The sequence below is a fragment of the Malus sylvestris genome, chromosome 15 (assembly GCF_916048215.2).
Source record: "Malus sylvestris chromosome 15, drMalSylv7.2, whole genome shotgun sequence".
NCBI classification, from domain to species: Eukaryota; Viridiplantae; Streptophyta; class Magnoliopsida; order Rosales; family Rosaceae; genus Malus; species Malus sylvestris.
Window position 1 is genome coordinate 14,436,803 of NC_062274.1, and position 14,511 is coordinate 14,451,313.

The 14,511-nt window shown below is 35.9% G+C and overlaps 1 long non-coding RNA gene across 1 annotated transcript; it reads left to right on the forward strand.

Annotated features, from left to right (window-relative positions):
* Positions 1-733, forward strand: LOC126602293 (uncharacterized). The gene is made up of 2 exons (XR_007616071.1): positions 1-219; positions 317-733. It is a non-coding gene; the product is annotated as an uncharacterized LOC126602293 (long non-coding RNA).
* The last annotated feature ends 13,778 nt before the right edge of the window (positions 734-14,511 follow it).

Sequence of the window (14,511 nt, forward strand, 5' to 3'; positions counted from 1 at the left end):
TAACGGACTCCACCTATCCTTCCTGGTGGTTTGAGCACTTCGTACCTAATTTTTTTCACGTCAATTTTTTTTTTCCAGACGGGTAGGTTTGAATGTTTGCTGAAAGATTGACATATAATCCTACAAATAAATCACCCCAAATCAAAAAACCCCACATTCTCTTCCAAATCCAGTTCAGAATTTCATCTCCAATTTCCTCCTCCCTCACCGAAATCCATGGTATGTACGATCAAATTTATTTTTTTATGTGCAAAATATTGTTCAATTTATTTACTTTTTGTGACATTTTTTTGCGGTTGCATTTTTGGCGGTGCAGTCTCTTACACCGTTGATGTTTAGGACACTGCTGAGGCTGCTAACATCCTTAATCGGAGATCCTGCTGCCTCAGTTTCGACTTTACTCTATTACAGTGAGTTGCTTCCGCAGAACATCATCCTCCAAAGATTGGTTCGACACGAACTGCTCGATGGAGAAAATTACCTGTTCCATTTCCTCATCAACTTTTTGCGATGTTTTTGGTAGGTACTAACAAATTATCATTCCATATTCTAATCTAAGCTAAACTATGAGGTGGAGATTCAAACTTGGATGCAAATGGACGGACACTACCATGCAAACTTTTTTTTTCTGCTTTTTTGTAAACCATTATTTACTGGTGACTAACTGGCGAGCGTTCGAGTTGTAATATGTGAGTTCAGATCATAGAATGAGATATGTTTCACAGTTCTTTGACCCGATTGCAACTCCATTTAAATCCAAGGTTTGTTATTCACGTGTGTATATATAAGATGTGTAAATACCATTTGAAGACGATTAATGTATGGAATACCAACACTTAGAAATACTAATATTATGAATCATTTAATGAAGCATGTGATTTTGTTAAGTCGTTTAGCATCATTTTAAGGAAAAAAATTTAGGTGGGACGCTCCGACCGTGTTATATGTATAATGTTTCTTATAAAACACATGGAATTTTTTATTTAGATCTTATTCGACCCCAAGTTTGTTTCCCTTTCATGACAGCTACTCTAGTAGATTAGTTATACCGAAGATTCACTCCGCTTTAAGAGTCCACTACATTGTCTGATTGTAATTAGTTATGCTAAAAGTCTCTAATAAGCGTGCTTGAGAGACTCTCGCCATTTTGTATGAGTAGCTGCAATTTTGTCAATTTTCGTTGTTGCCAACCCTAGCTGTGGCTGGGGTCGGTGGCATTTTCTTCTTCTTTTGTTCTGTTTTTTCTGTTGTGTCCTCCTCCTCAATCCTGTTCTAGTTAGGGCTGGTTTGGTATTGCTGTGCTTTGAAAAAAAGCTGCTGTGAGAATAAGCGGCTGTGCTGTGAGAATAAGCGGCTGTGAAATAAAGCCAGTAGAGTGTTTGGTAAACTTTTTTGTGAAAGTGCTTTTGGAAAAAAAATTAGGATGATAGTGTGTCTTTTCATTAAAGGAGCACTGTAGCTCCGTGTGCTTTGAAAAAACTGGCTTTTTTTCAAAGCAGCAAATAGCAGCTTCAGCTTTTCCTTTGATTTTCAGCTTATTCTCACAGCAGCTTCCAAAATAAGCCATTTTTTTTCAGTTTACCAAACACAAAAATGACCCTCAGCTTTTTTTCACAGTGGCTTTTTTTAAAATCACCTCAATCCCAAACGGGGCCTTAGTTCTCCACAATCTTTTGGCAACCCTTTTTCTAGGTCATCTCCAATTCAATATGTAGCCACCTTTCATCGCGATTCATTGCGATCTGTCGAGTTGGTGTATCGAAGTCCGATGTTCTCACCGGTTCGGGTGTTATCAACACCACCACCTTCTCTCTCCCTCTGCCTATGGCAGCGTTGCATGTGGACTTCCACATGCTTCATGGCTGGGTTTTTCAGCTTGTGGTTGCGATTGATGAACTGTTTTCAGCTGGTGGGGGCGATCGGAGTGGGGATGCTTCGTCGGGAGCGTGGAATCGAGTTGTACATGATTTGCTTGTGCGGAAGCGGCTGCAATAGAGTTCTAGTTTGTTGTTTGTTAGTTACTGTGTGTTGGACTTTTGCTACAGGGACTTTAGTTTCTCTAGGATTTTCTTGTTTATTGTTTTTGTGTATTGGGCTGCAAACTGTCTTTGGGCCCTTTTTTGTTTTATGGTCCATTTTGTGTATACTTTGTATCTAGACCATTGTGTTTGTAAAGTTTGTTGTTGGTAATAAATAATACCCCTTGACCAAAAACGAAAAAAAACTAAAAAAAATTGGAAATGGTCGGCATCTATGACTTGCTTCAGCATGAATGTTAGATAGATGAAGGGGTTGGTGGTTATACGATAGTGATGTCCCTTTTAATTAGTGGAAGTAACATGTAGGTTGCTTAATTTATCCCCAAACACATAACTAAAAAGTGGATTAATTTAATCATTCATGTGACTAATTACATCTTGGGCATATTATCTGATCGCTTATATAACCTGTATGCACACATTCAATCTCCAAAGAAAATTTGGGAACCACTTGAACACAAGTGCACAACAGAGAAAAGAGGTACTAATAAATTTTTAATGTTCAAATATTATGAGTTCACTATGTTTGATAACAAACCCATCATAGACCAAGTTCATGAATTATTGGTCATGGTCTCAAAGCTTCGTGAATTTAAAATAGTTATTCCGGATCCTATGATAGTTGAGGCTATTATGACAAAATTACCCCAAACATGGAATAACTATAGAAAGAAACTTCTACACATGGTGGAAGATATTAGTTTGGAGGATTTGCAAAAGGGTATTCAAATTGGAGAGGAAACTCGAAATTGTGATAAGAATTATGCAAATCAGATTCCTCCAGAGTTCACATTGTCGAATGAAACAAATACAAAAAGAACTTCAAAGTCAAATTTGACAAGAGGAAGTTTAAGAAGACCAATTCCAACAACAATCAAAAGAATGCAAATGGTGTCTGCTATCATTGTGAAAAGAAAGGTCATTACATTCGTGATTATAGACATAGAAAAGCAAGTGAGGAATATGTCAATGAGACCAATAGCGCAAATATGGTGAAAAATTCTGGAACTGATAACATTGTTGCAATGGTATCAATGATACATATTGGCATGATTATCGAACTAAATATGGCATCGGCAATAAAATCATCCGATTGGTGGCTCGACTTAGGGGCTACTATACATGTATGCAATAATAAGGCACAATTCAAGACATATGAAGCATCAACGGACAATCAAGAGGTTTTAATGGGAAATCATAATTCTGCCAAAGTTCTAGGAAAATGAATCTTTGAACTTCAGTTTACTTCTGGGAAAAAACTGACGTTGCTTAATGTCCTACATGTTCCAGAAATTAGAAAAAATCTTGTGTTTGCAAATTTATTATGTAAGAACAGTATAAAGACTGTTCTAGAGTCCGATAAGTTAATATTGTCGAAAAATGGGATGGTTATTGGGAAGGGGTATTCTTGTGATGGGATGTTCAAACTAAGTATTAATAATAAAGTGAATTCTTTTGCTTATATTGTTGAATATTCCTCTCATTTATAGCATTTACGTTTAGCTCATGTAAATTTTAGATTTTTAAAATACATGCGCACACTTGATTTAATTGCTTGCAATAATGATTACAATGATAAATGTGAAACATGTATTCAAATGAAAATGACTAAGAAACTTTTTCCAACTGGCGAAAGAAATACAAATTTATTAGACTTAATATATTCTGACATATGTGAATTTAATGGTGTTTTAACAAGATGGGGAAAAAGATATTTTATCATATTTATAGATGATTGTTCTAAGTTCACCTATGTTTATTTATTGTCTAATAAAGATAAAGCTTTTGAGTGTTTTAAGCACTATAAGGCTGAAGTTGAAAACCAAAAAGAAAAGAAAATTAAATGTCTTCGTAGTGATAGAGGTGGTGAATATTTTTCACATGAATTTGATATTTTTTGTGAAGAGCATGGTGTTATACATCAAAGAACAACACCCTATACACGACAACAAAATGGTTTGGCAGTAAGAAAAAATAGGACACTCACTGAAATGATTAATTCTATGATGATCAATGCTAATACTCCTAAATATTTATGGGGATAAGCATTGTTTACAACATGTCATATACACAATAGATTTACATCTACAAAGACACATGTGTCACCTTATAAAATTTGGAAAAGAAGACAATCAAATTTGTCATATTTGAGATTGTGGGGTTGTGTAGCATTTTACAAGGCGCTGGACCCTAAGAGATCCAAGTTGGATCCAAGAGGAATTAAAAGCATATTTGTAGGATATGCAGAAAATTCAAAGACATATAGGTTGCTTAATTTAGACTCAAATACAATAGTTACGTCTAGAGATGTTGAATTTTTATAGAAAATAAATTTTATAACGACTACTCAATGTCTAGAAAAGAGAATGATCAAACATCTTTCTCTAATCCGGCTACTAGTCATTCTCAAGGTGAGAAAAGAAAATAGTTTGAAACTGTTAATAAACAAAGGAAAAGCCAAAGAGTAAGAAAAGAAAAGACTCTAGGCTCTGATTTTATTTCGTCTCAATCTATTGTATTTTTAGTCGAAGGAAATAGAAAAAAGGTTCTTAAAAAAATACTCATATTATTGAATGTTGTGGATGATCCTAAAAGTCTAAGTGAAACAATGATTTCAAGAGATGCAGCTTTTTAGAAAGAGGCTATAGATAATGAATTTGAATAATTAATATCCAATCAGACATGAGTTTTAGTATACTTGCCCCAAGGATCAAAAGCAATAGGTTGTAAGTGGGTATTTAGAAGAAAATACAATATGTTTGTACCATATTTAGGGCCTCCGTATTTAGACCTCGTATAAATACTCGGGGGACTCAAATGTAATTATGTAATAAATGAATGGACAAATATGTAATAAGTGAGGAGCCCTTATTCTATAAAAGGACTCATCACTCTCCTCATTAGGAGAGGTCAAGGTTTAGGCCATGGGAAGAGAGAGAAAACATCTCAGAGAGGGCAAACACAAAAAATAGGCTAGAGAGCACACTGCCTCTAGCCTTCTTGTATATTCACCATTCAGAGTGAAACAATATCAACATCAGTATAGATATAGCCCAAATATTGGGGTGAACCACGATACATTTTGTGTTCTTTACTTTTTTGCAGATTAACAGTCGGATTTACGTTGTTCCAAGACCCTCCGGTTTTGTGCATCAACATTTGGCGCCGTCTGTGGGAATCGACACGAAAAGCTATGTCAGTTCTCTTTCATTTTTTCACCTCTACCGTGAATTTGCAGAAACCCAAGAACCAAACACTTGCACAATCACTGCAAAACCCAAAACTGAACCAACCTCCCCCAGCTTTCTTTCTTTCTTTCTTTCTTTCTTTCTTTCTCTCTCTAAAAATATTTCAGAAGCATGCACTGAATCTCCATCGCCATGGTCAGATCCGCCACTACATATTCGTTGCTCTTCATAAATCAAGCTCAGTCGTGCAAATCAAATGCAAAACCTCCTGATCTTGGTGCCGACACACTCACAGAAGCCTCGAGATCGAAGACAACGGTGGTTAGGCGTGAAAGAAAGGACCGCAGAACTCAGATATGATGTTCAAAAATAAGACGGAGGACACAAAGTTCTCAAATCTAGATGTCGATGAATTCCTCGACTTCTCGTCGGTAAGACGGGGATCCCACTGGAGATCTGTCAGCGACTCCACCACCTTCCTCGATGCACCAATGCAAAAAGAAACCAGCGACCTTTTCTTCTTCCTGCAATTACTTGCAAGATGGGTAAAGGAATATGGATTCACTGGGCGATCATGGTGCTTCACGTCGTCGCCATTCTCTTATGCACCAGAGGCTTTCTTCTCACCCGGACGGAGTTCCCCTTTTACAGCAATTGCTCCGACACTTCCCAATCGCCTTGCTCATACTCCATTCAGGAACCCAAAACCGAAATGACACCGTTGAGCCGAATCAGCAGCGTTGCTGGAGCAAGCCTACTGTTGGGCGACTTGTAATCATCGTTTTCGACGCTTTCAGATCTGAAGGGAAAGTGAACTTTTCCACCTGTCGTCAAAGCATTTCGTCAAAAGATGCCCATCAATATTCTAAAAAAGATAAAGACTCTCATCATGAAGGAGTGCATGTTCCCACTCTCCACATGCGCCTATTTATTTTATTACTTCGAGAGCCACAAGAACTTTCATCATGAAAAGGCTTTTCTGAAAAAACCAGGAACAACAAGATAAGATTCTCCCTTTTATTTTATTTTATTATTTTATTACTTTATTATTATCTATTAACATGATGGCATATTAGTTCAATAATATAATTGTTCCTTTACATGTGATATCACAATGATCATTATCATAAAACGTAGTAAAAGTCTGTACATCCACTACACCATTTACATTATGTAATGATTTTATCACATGCTTACTGTCAAAAACATTACAAAGCACATCACATAAAGTTATATATATATATATACTCTAGTGGAGTGATGATTGACGAATGGAGCAGCAGCTCTTTATTGTTTAGGCTCTCTGCATCTCTCTGCATTCTCTGCCAAAAGAAATAAAACACTTTACTTTACTTTTTCTTTTCAGCAGACATCATTATGTTTTCTCAATATAATTGTTTATTTAATATCTTATTATTTTATTTGTGTCATGATGACTAATTATAAAATAATAATGTTATTATTTTTATGTCATGATGACTTGTGATTAAATAATATAATTATTATTTCCGGTATCACATGATTACTACCACGTTGTTGATTTATGCAGCATGTCATTTATCAAACAACTGAATAAATCATTTATTCATGATTATATATATATATATACACATACATTTAGGCAATACCTAATATATTGTTGACTTATACAACATGTGTTTTACCACACGACTGAATAAATTATTTATTTATAGAAGGCACATAGTACAATATTTTGTCTTGACAAACTTTGTCAATTTGATTTATTCATTATACGGTCATACTTATACTGTCATTTATTGTCAGGAATTATTGAGCAACTAGATCCACTCATCAACATTGTTGCTAATTAAAGAAGTCTACCAACTTATAGACCGATGAGCCACATGCTCATGGTGATCTCTTGTCTGACCGGACACCCACTTGCTTATCACCAACCAGGTGATCAAAAGTACATCTAGTACTTCAAAATTATTCGGCAGTCTGCCGCTATTATCACCAACTAAGTGATCAAAAGTACGTCCAGTACTCCAAAATTATTCAGCAGCCTACCGCTATTATCACCAACTATGTGATCAAAAGTACGTCCAATACTCCAAAATTATTCAGCAGCCTGCCATTATTATCACCAACCAAGTGATCAAAAGTACAACCCGTCATCCAAAAAATCATACATGAGCATCACTCATGACAATCACCATCATACATGAGCATCACTTATGTCAATCATACATAAACATTCATGAGCATCACTCATGTCAGCATTCATGAGCATCACTCATGTCAACATTCATGAGCATCACTCATGTCAACATCCATGAGCATCACTAATGTCAATCAACATAAACATTCATGAACATCACTCATGTCAATCAGCTTCGAAAGCTTCATTTACAGAGCTCTAGCTTCGAAAGCTTCATTTACAGAGCTCTAGCTTCGAAAGCTTCATTTACAAAGCTCCAGCTTTGAGAGCTCTAGCTTCGAAAGCTTCATTTACAGAGCTCCAGCTTCGAAAGCTTCATTTACGAGAGCTCCAACTTCGAAAACTGCATTTACAGAGCTCTAGCTTTGAAAGCTTCATTTACAAAAGTTCTAGCTTCGAAAGCTTCATTTACAAAGCTCCGACTTCAAAGCCTCATTTACAAAAGCTCCAACTTCAAAGCTTCACTTTCAAAGCCTCACCTATAAAACTTCACTTTCAAAGCTTCACCTACAAAGCTTCAGTGCATGGTATACAAAGACCGCCTCCGAACAACCGCCACTTCGGCCCATACATGGATTGAATTTGAAGTTTCCAGCCAACATACTCTATTGACTGAAGACTTGGGGGACTACACTATGTACCATATATTGGGCTTTCGCAATTGGGCCTCATGAAAAACACTTGGCGGACTTAGCCCATTATTTATGTACTAAAGAGCGAACCCTTATTCTATAAAAAGGACTCCATCACTTTCATTATAGAGCAACCATTATTCATGTATTGAGAAGCGAACCCTTATTTTATAAAAGGGACTCCCTCACCTTCATTAGAGAGAGACTCTTAGCCCATCACTTATGTATTGAGGAGCGAACCCTTATTCTATAAAAGGGACTCATTCCCCTCTATTAGAGAGCATCGCCGCCAGCTGAGCAACCGCCTCGCCACGAGCATCACTCCTAACCCATCACTTATGTATTGAGGAGAGAGCCCTTATTCTATAAAAGGGACTCCCTCACCATCATTAGAGAGCATCGCCGCCTGCTGAGCAACCGCCTCGCCGCGAGCATCAACTCTAACACATCACTTATGTATTAAGGAGCGAGCATTTATTATATAAAAAGAACTCCCTCACCATCATTAGAGAGCATCGCCACTTGCTGAGCAACCGCCTCGCCACGAGCATCAACTCTAGCCCATCATTTATGTATTGAGGAACGAGCCCTTATTCTATAAAAGAGACTTCATCACCTTCAACGCCACAAGACGAGCCAACCAAGGTAACATAAGCCACAAGCCGAGCAGCCTCGTAACATGTGCTACTTCTAGTTAAGCATCATTTCACATTGAGTACCGCCTCATATCGAGTATTCAGTTCTATACGACATCTAGTTACTTCGGCCCACACATTGACTGAATTTCAAGTCTCCAGCCAAAAGATTCTCTTGACTGAAGACTTGGGGGACTACTGTTTGTACCATATTTAGGGCCTCCGTATTTAGACCTCGTATAAATACTCAGATGACTCAAATGTAATTATGTAATACATCTTGTGTTCTTTACTTTCTTGCAGATTCACTGTCGGATTTACGTTGTTCCAAGACCCTCCGGTTTTGTGCATCAACACAATACATACAGGTTTATTCAGACATTTAAAGTCAGGCTGGTTGCTAAGGGTTTTAAGCAGAAAAAAGGAATAGACTATTTCGATACATATGCACCAGTAGCTAGGCTCACATCAGTTAGAATATTGTTTGCATTGGCATCTTTATATTATTTGCATGTGCATCAAATGGATGTGAAAACAACATTTTTAAATGGTGATTTGGATGAAGAAGAAGTCTACATGGAACAACTAGAAGGGTTTGTTCTCCTTGGGAACGAAAAGAAGGTTTGTAAATTAGTAAAGTCGTTATATGGATTGAAGTAAGCACCAAAACAATGGCATGAAAAGTTTGATTTTGTCATTTTATCATATGGATTTAGACATAACAGTGCTGATAAATGCATATACTCTAAATTGACCAATGATTATGATGTTGTTATATGTTTATATGTCGACGACTTGCTAATTTTTGGTACAAATGAAAGGTGTATCTGAAACTAAAAAGTATCTAAATTTAAAATTTAAGATGAAGGACTTGAATGAAGTATATACTATCTTGGGAATTAAAGTGAAGAAGCATAGTAGGGGTTACTCTTTGTGTCAGTCACATTATATAGAAAAATTGCTTCTTAAGTTTAAACATCTACAAATAAAAGAAGCAAATACCCCTTATGACCCTGACCCTAGTGAAACTTTGCTTAATAATTCTGGTAGGTCCGTTGCACAGCTTGAGTATGCTAGTGTAATCGGAAGTTTAATATATGCCATGCATTGTACCAGGCCATATATCGCATTTGCACTAAGCAAACTTTCTAGATACATTAGTCATACAGGTATTGCTCATTGGAAAGCAATAAATATAATTTTTGGTTATCTTAAAAGAACTATTAACCTGAGTTTAACTTACTCTGAGTTTCTAGCAGTACTTTAAGGTTATTCAGATGCAGGTTGGATAACAAGTGCTAATGATAATAAGTCTACATCAGGGTGGATTTTTACAATTGTTGGAGGAGAAATTTCTTGGGCTTCGAATAAGCAAACATGTATAGCACATTCAACTATGGAATCTGAATTTATAGCATTAGCGGCAACAGGTAAAGAAGCGAAATGGATTAGAAATTTGTTATTGGAAATAGCGTTGTGGCAACAACCAATGCCATCAATTTCTTTATACTGTAAGTGAGGCTACTTTGTCTAGAGCATACAATAAGGTATATAATGGAAAGTTTAGACGTATTAGCTTGAGGCACGAATATGTCAATCAATTAATAACTGATGGAGTTATTAATATTATTTATGTTGAATCAAGAAATAACTTGCCGGATCCGTTAACGAAAGCACTTTTAAGAGTTTTGGTAGTTAGTGCATCTAGTAGAATGGGGTTAAAACCCTTTATTGAAAATTTGCCACCAATGATGGTAACCCAACTTTGTATAGAACATCACTAATTTAAAAGTTTAATGGTTAATAACAAGTTATTGATAAGTGATTGTGAAAGCATTGAAAATTAATATATAGCTCATTCCAGGATAATTAGTGCAAGATTGCTACGTTTAGGAGGATGAATTTTATTTCTTAATGAGGTTATTTGTAGTTAGGTCTATAGTAGTAGGGACATGGGAAGGAACCTCACCTATATGAACATAAGAAGTGGTGCTGCTTCTACCAAGAGTTGGGTTTTCTCTTGTAAATGTTCATGAAACCAGGATGAAGCACAAGGTCATAATAGTGCTTAATTAGTTCATAAATTTCTTAAAGGAAATAAGACATAGTCATGTGTGTAGTGATTCCGGTTTTAACATAAGAATAGTTGGTTTAAACCAGTGTTCTAAAATGCGGTCTAGGCGGTGCTCCATTGCGATTAACTCGAAATCGTTCACTAAATCGGCAAGGACATTAAGCGGTGTAAGGTGACCGTTTGGGCGGGCTCTGCGGACGTTGGGCGGTCGGGCCGGCCTGGAAAAGAAACTTTTGTCGCCAGACTCACAACCTTCTTGTCTCCCCGAGTCTCGCCGTCTGCCTCTCTATTTGTTAAAAGAGAAGTCGAATATGGAGAGAGAGAGAGAGAGAGAGAGAGAGAGAGAGAGAGAGAGGTAGATGAGATTTGTGCAATTGCAGGGATGGGTAATGGCGATGGGTTGTAAAAGGTTTGCAAAGATGGGCACGGCGACAAGTTGTAGAAAATGAGTGTAATTGTAGAGAGCTGCAAGTTAAGGTTTTAAGAAATTTGCAACTTTTTGCTTTAGCTAGCACCTTTAAACAGTCGGTGAAGGATTAATTAAAAAATGAATGCAGGGCCAACGTTTTATTTTATTGAGAGGCCCAACAATATGGACTTACAAAATGATACAATTTTTGAAGTTTACATGTATCCTCATATTTAACATATATACCTATATATATTCTTTTTTCCTTTTTTTTTGAAAATAACATAGTATTAATGTTTATTTATATATATTATGTCGTAAATTTGATTAATTTATATGTGGTTTGAATTGTGAACTTGTTGTACATGTGTCATCCTATAATACTCCTCACTATTGTTATATGGCATATATGCTTAATGTGTTTTAAATTTTGGACTTGTTGGATACTCTTTTTGCATTTTATCATTCTTTTATTATCTTATCTATGGATTTGATACAAATATAATTTTTTGTAAGTTTCAATATGCATTTATTTACAAGATATACAATAAATTTACCTAAATCCGCCTAGACCCCGCCTAACCGCCTAAGCGCTAGGCGCCAGCCAGCCGCCCAACTAGTGCCTAGCGTTTTTTAAAACCTTAGTTTAAACTTAAGTCACCATCGCATTCGTTATAACTTTGAATTTCTTACATTAATTAAAGGTTTAATTCGAAAGACACATTTCTTGTATGCATGATTATATCAGTATGTTTGTGGTTAATTATAGAAAGAGAAATGTTATTATATTATTTATCATATTATTGAAATTGGGAAGGATTGTTAGAGATTTCAATAATAAATATATAAATTATATATATATGACTTGGCTGCATTGTGCATCATGTGTGTGTGTAATCTATAAAGGGTGTTGTGGTGCGCAGAAACTGTATGGGCAACAACCTTTACAAAAGGTTGGGCTTCATTCAACCTTTTACAGTTGTATATTTTGTTGAATGGTTGCAACTTTTGATTAAAATACATGATGCTTACTCAAATTGTATGAATAGAATTAAAAAATGTAATTAATCAATATTTATTTTCTGAAAATTCTAAATATAAGACATATCTTTTGGATAAACACTATTAAGAATGGTTGTATATCTTCAACTAAAATGAAAGGGTTCGATGAACGGGTGCTTCAATGCATATAAATACCTATTGTGGCATAATGTTTCATACACAAATTTTATAAATTTGTTTCTACATTCCTTGCTCTATTTTCTCTCTATCACATTCATACAATTTCTTTCTAGTTATTTCTAAGGGAATACAATTCGGTTTTGTTAATCGAATATTCCATACTTTGTTGTATCCTGGAAGTGATTTTCCAAGAACCCTTTAGCAAACTCATTCGAATGAGGGCAAATAACACTTTAAAGAAACAATTCAAGTCGTATTTCAAAGTCATCATTCGGATTATTCTCTATATTTCTACATTTTCTCTAACATGGCTTTGGTCGATTCCGTAAGTGGTGGGGCGGTGATGCAAAGTTGTAAAGCCTAATCCATCCACGTAGGTTTCTAACTTTCTCTATGAATGGGGCATGCAGAAGCTTGCAGACGTGGAATGTGATAGTCCTGTGTGCTTTCTGACTCTGCAGATGGATCTGTTCGAGTTAACTAAAAACTTTATTTTGTTTCGAAATATCTTATAATGTATAACTTTATGTAGTTGTCCTGGAAGGTGTAAGTAGCAGCATTCCCTGGCACAAATTGAGGCCTTCGTTGTTCGAACTGGGCTTGAGTTGGCCACTGAAAGGGGATATCAAAATGTTATTTTAGAGAGTGATGCACTTCAGATAATTTCTACATTAGGCGTACCTTCGATGGATTTGTCTTTCATTGCACTAATCATTGAGGATGAGAAATTCCTGATGCGTTTGATCGCTGAAGTTTCTGTTTTCCATGTTCATTGCCAAGCAAATTCAGTTGCCCATAGACTCACTAGGTTCTCCCTCCAGTCGGGGGTGTGAATACTTGGTTTGTGAACCTCTAATTATCATTTGTGATACACTTGAGGATGACCTCTCTTTGCCATGTAATTCTTAGTTTGTCAAACTTTGGAAATGAAATGAAATATCTCTTTTTTCCTAAAAAAAAAAAAAAAAAAAAATTGTAGTTAAATTTAAAAAAAAAACTAATGAAAAGGGCTTGAAAACTTTGAGCTTTAATGATAAGGACAAAATAAGTGAATAGTAACTGGATTGAATTTTTAGTGTAAAAATGTGGTTTTCCGTTAAAGGGAACAGTACCATGAGCTTTTCATTAAAGTTCCCTAAATTTTAATTCTCGCCTTCTTGATTAAGTATTTAATGAACAAAAATACTAAAATAAAGAATACTGCGGAGACTACTAGAAAATCTCGAAATAATTGACATCTTCTATTCATTATATTTTGAATAAGAGTAATGCTAGGTAAACACTATTTCTAGACTAAATTTGTAAAACATGCGATGTGTCATCAATAAAAAATAAACACGTTAATCAACATTCTAATCATCAACAACCACGTCATATAATTTAACAAATTTTGTCTAAATATTTAATCTCCTTAACATTTTTCCTTTGAATAAAATATAATATCTTTGTTGAAGAGAGGAAACGTGGAGTTTTTTTTTTTTTTTTTTTTTTTGTCGAAGATCAAATATTATTACGAATTGAAATGTTTACCTCAGAAGTTAGAGCATTAAACAACCACTCTAGTTCAAAGCAGACCCACATATGATAGCCCCCTACACGCGTGACACAAGTTGTCACCAAATGTGCAGCCCCATTACAGGCACGAGGAGTGAAAAGAAACTCAACTGAACTCAATTGCTACTTAATATGGTGAATGTCCCATATAACACCTTCCATGACAGCCTTCGATTGCAATACACCATTTAGCATGTCCACCATTACCTTCGAATCTGTTTCCACTTGAACTACCCCCGCTCTCCACACAAGCCAACAAAGCCACCCTCATTGCTTCCGCCTCCACCATCGAACTAGATTCACATTAAATATTCCCCACCCCTCCAGTACCTTTAAATATCCCAGCAAAATCTCTAGCAACCCACCCAAAATCACCCCTTCCCGTTTGCTTATATCAAGCCCCATCGCAATTCACTTTAATTGTTCGAAATGGAGGCTCTGGAAGACGTGGAGTTATTCGATCAATGTAATATTTGAATATGAGTAATACAAATCAATGTCGTCATTGAGTTAGAATTTCGTCAAACTTATATTAGTAGATGATGTGACAATTATGTGAGACTCACAAGTCTAATTAAATATTGTCATGTAAAATTTTTTTAAATCATATAAAAAT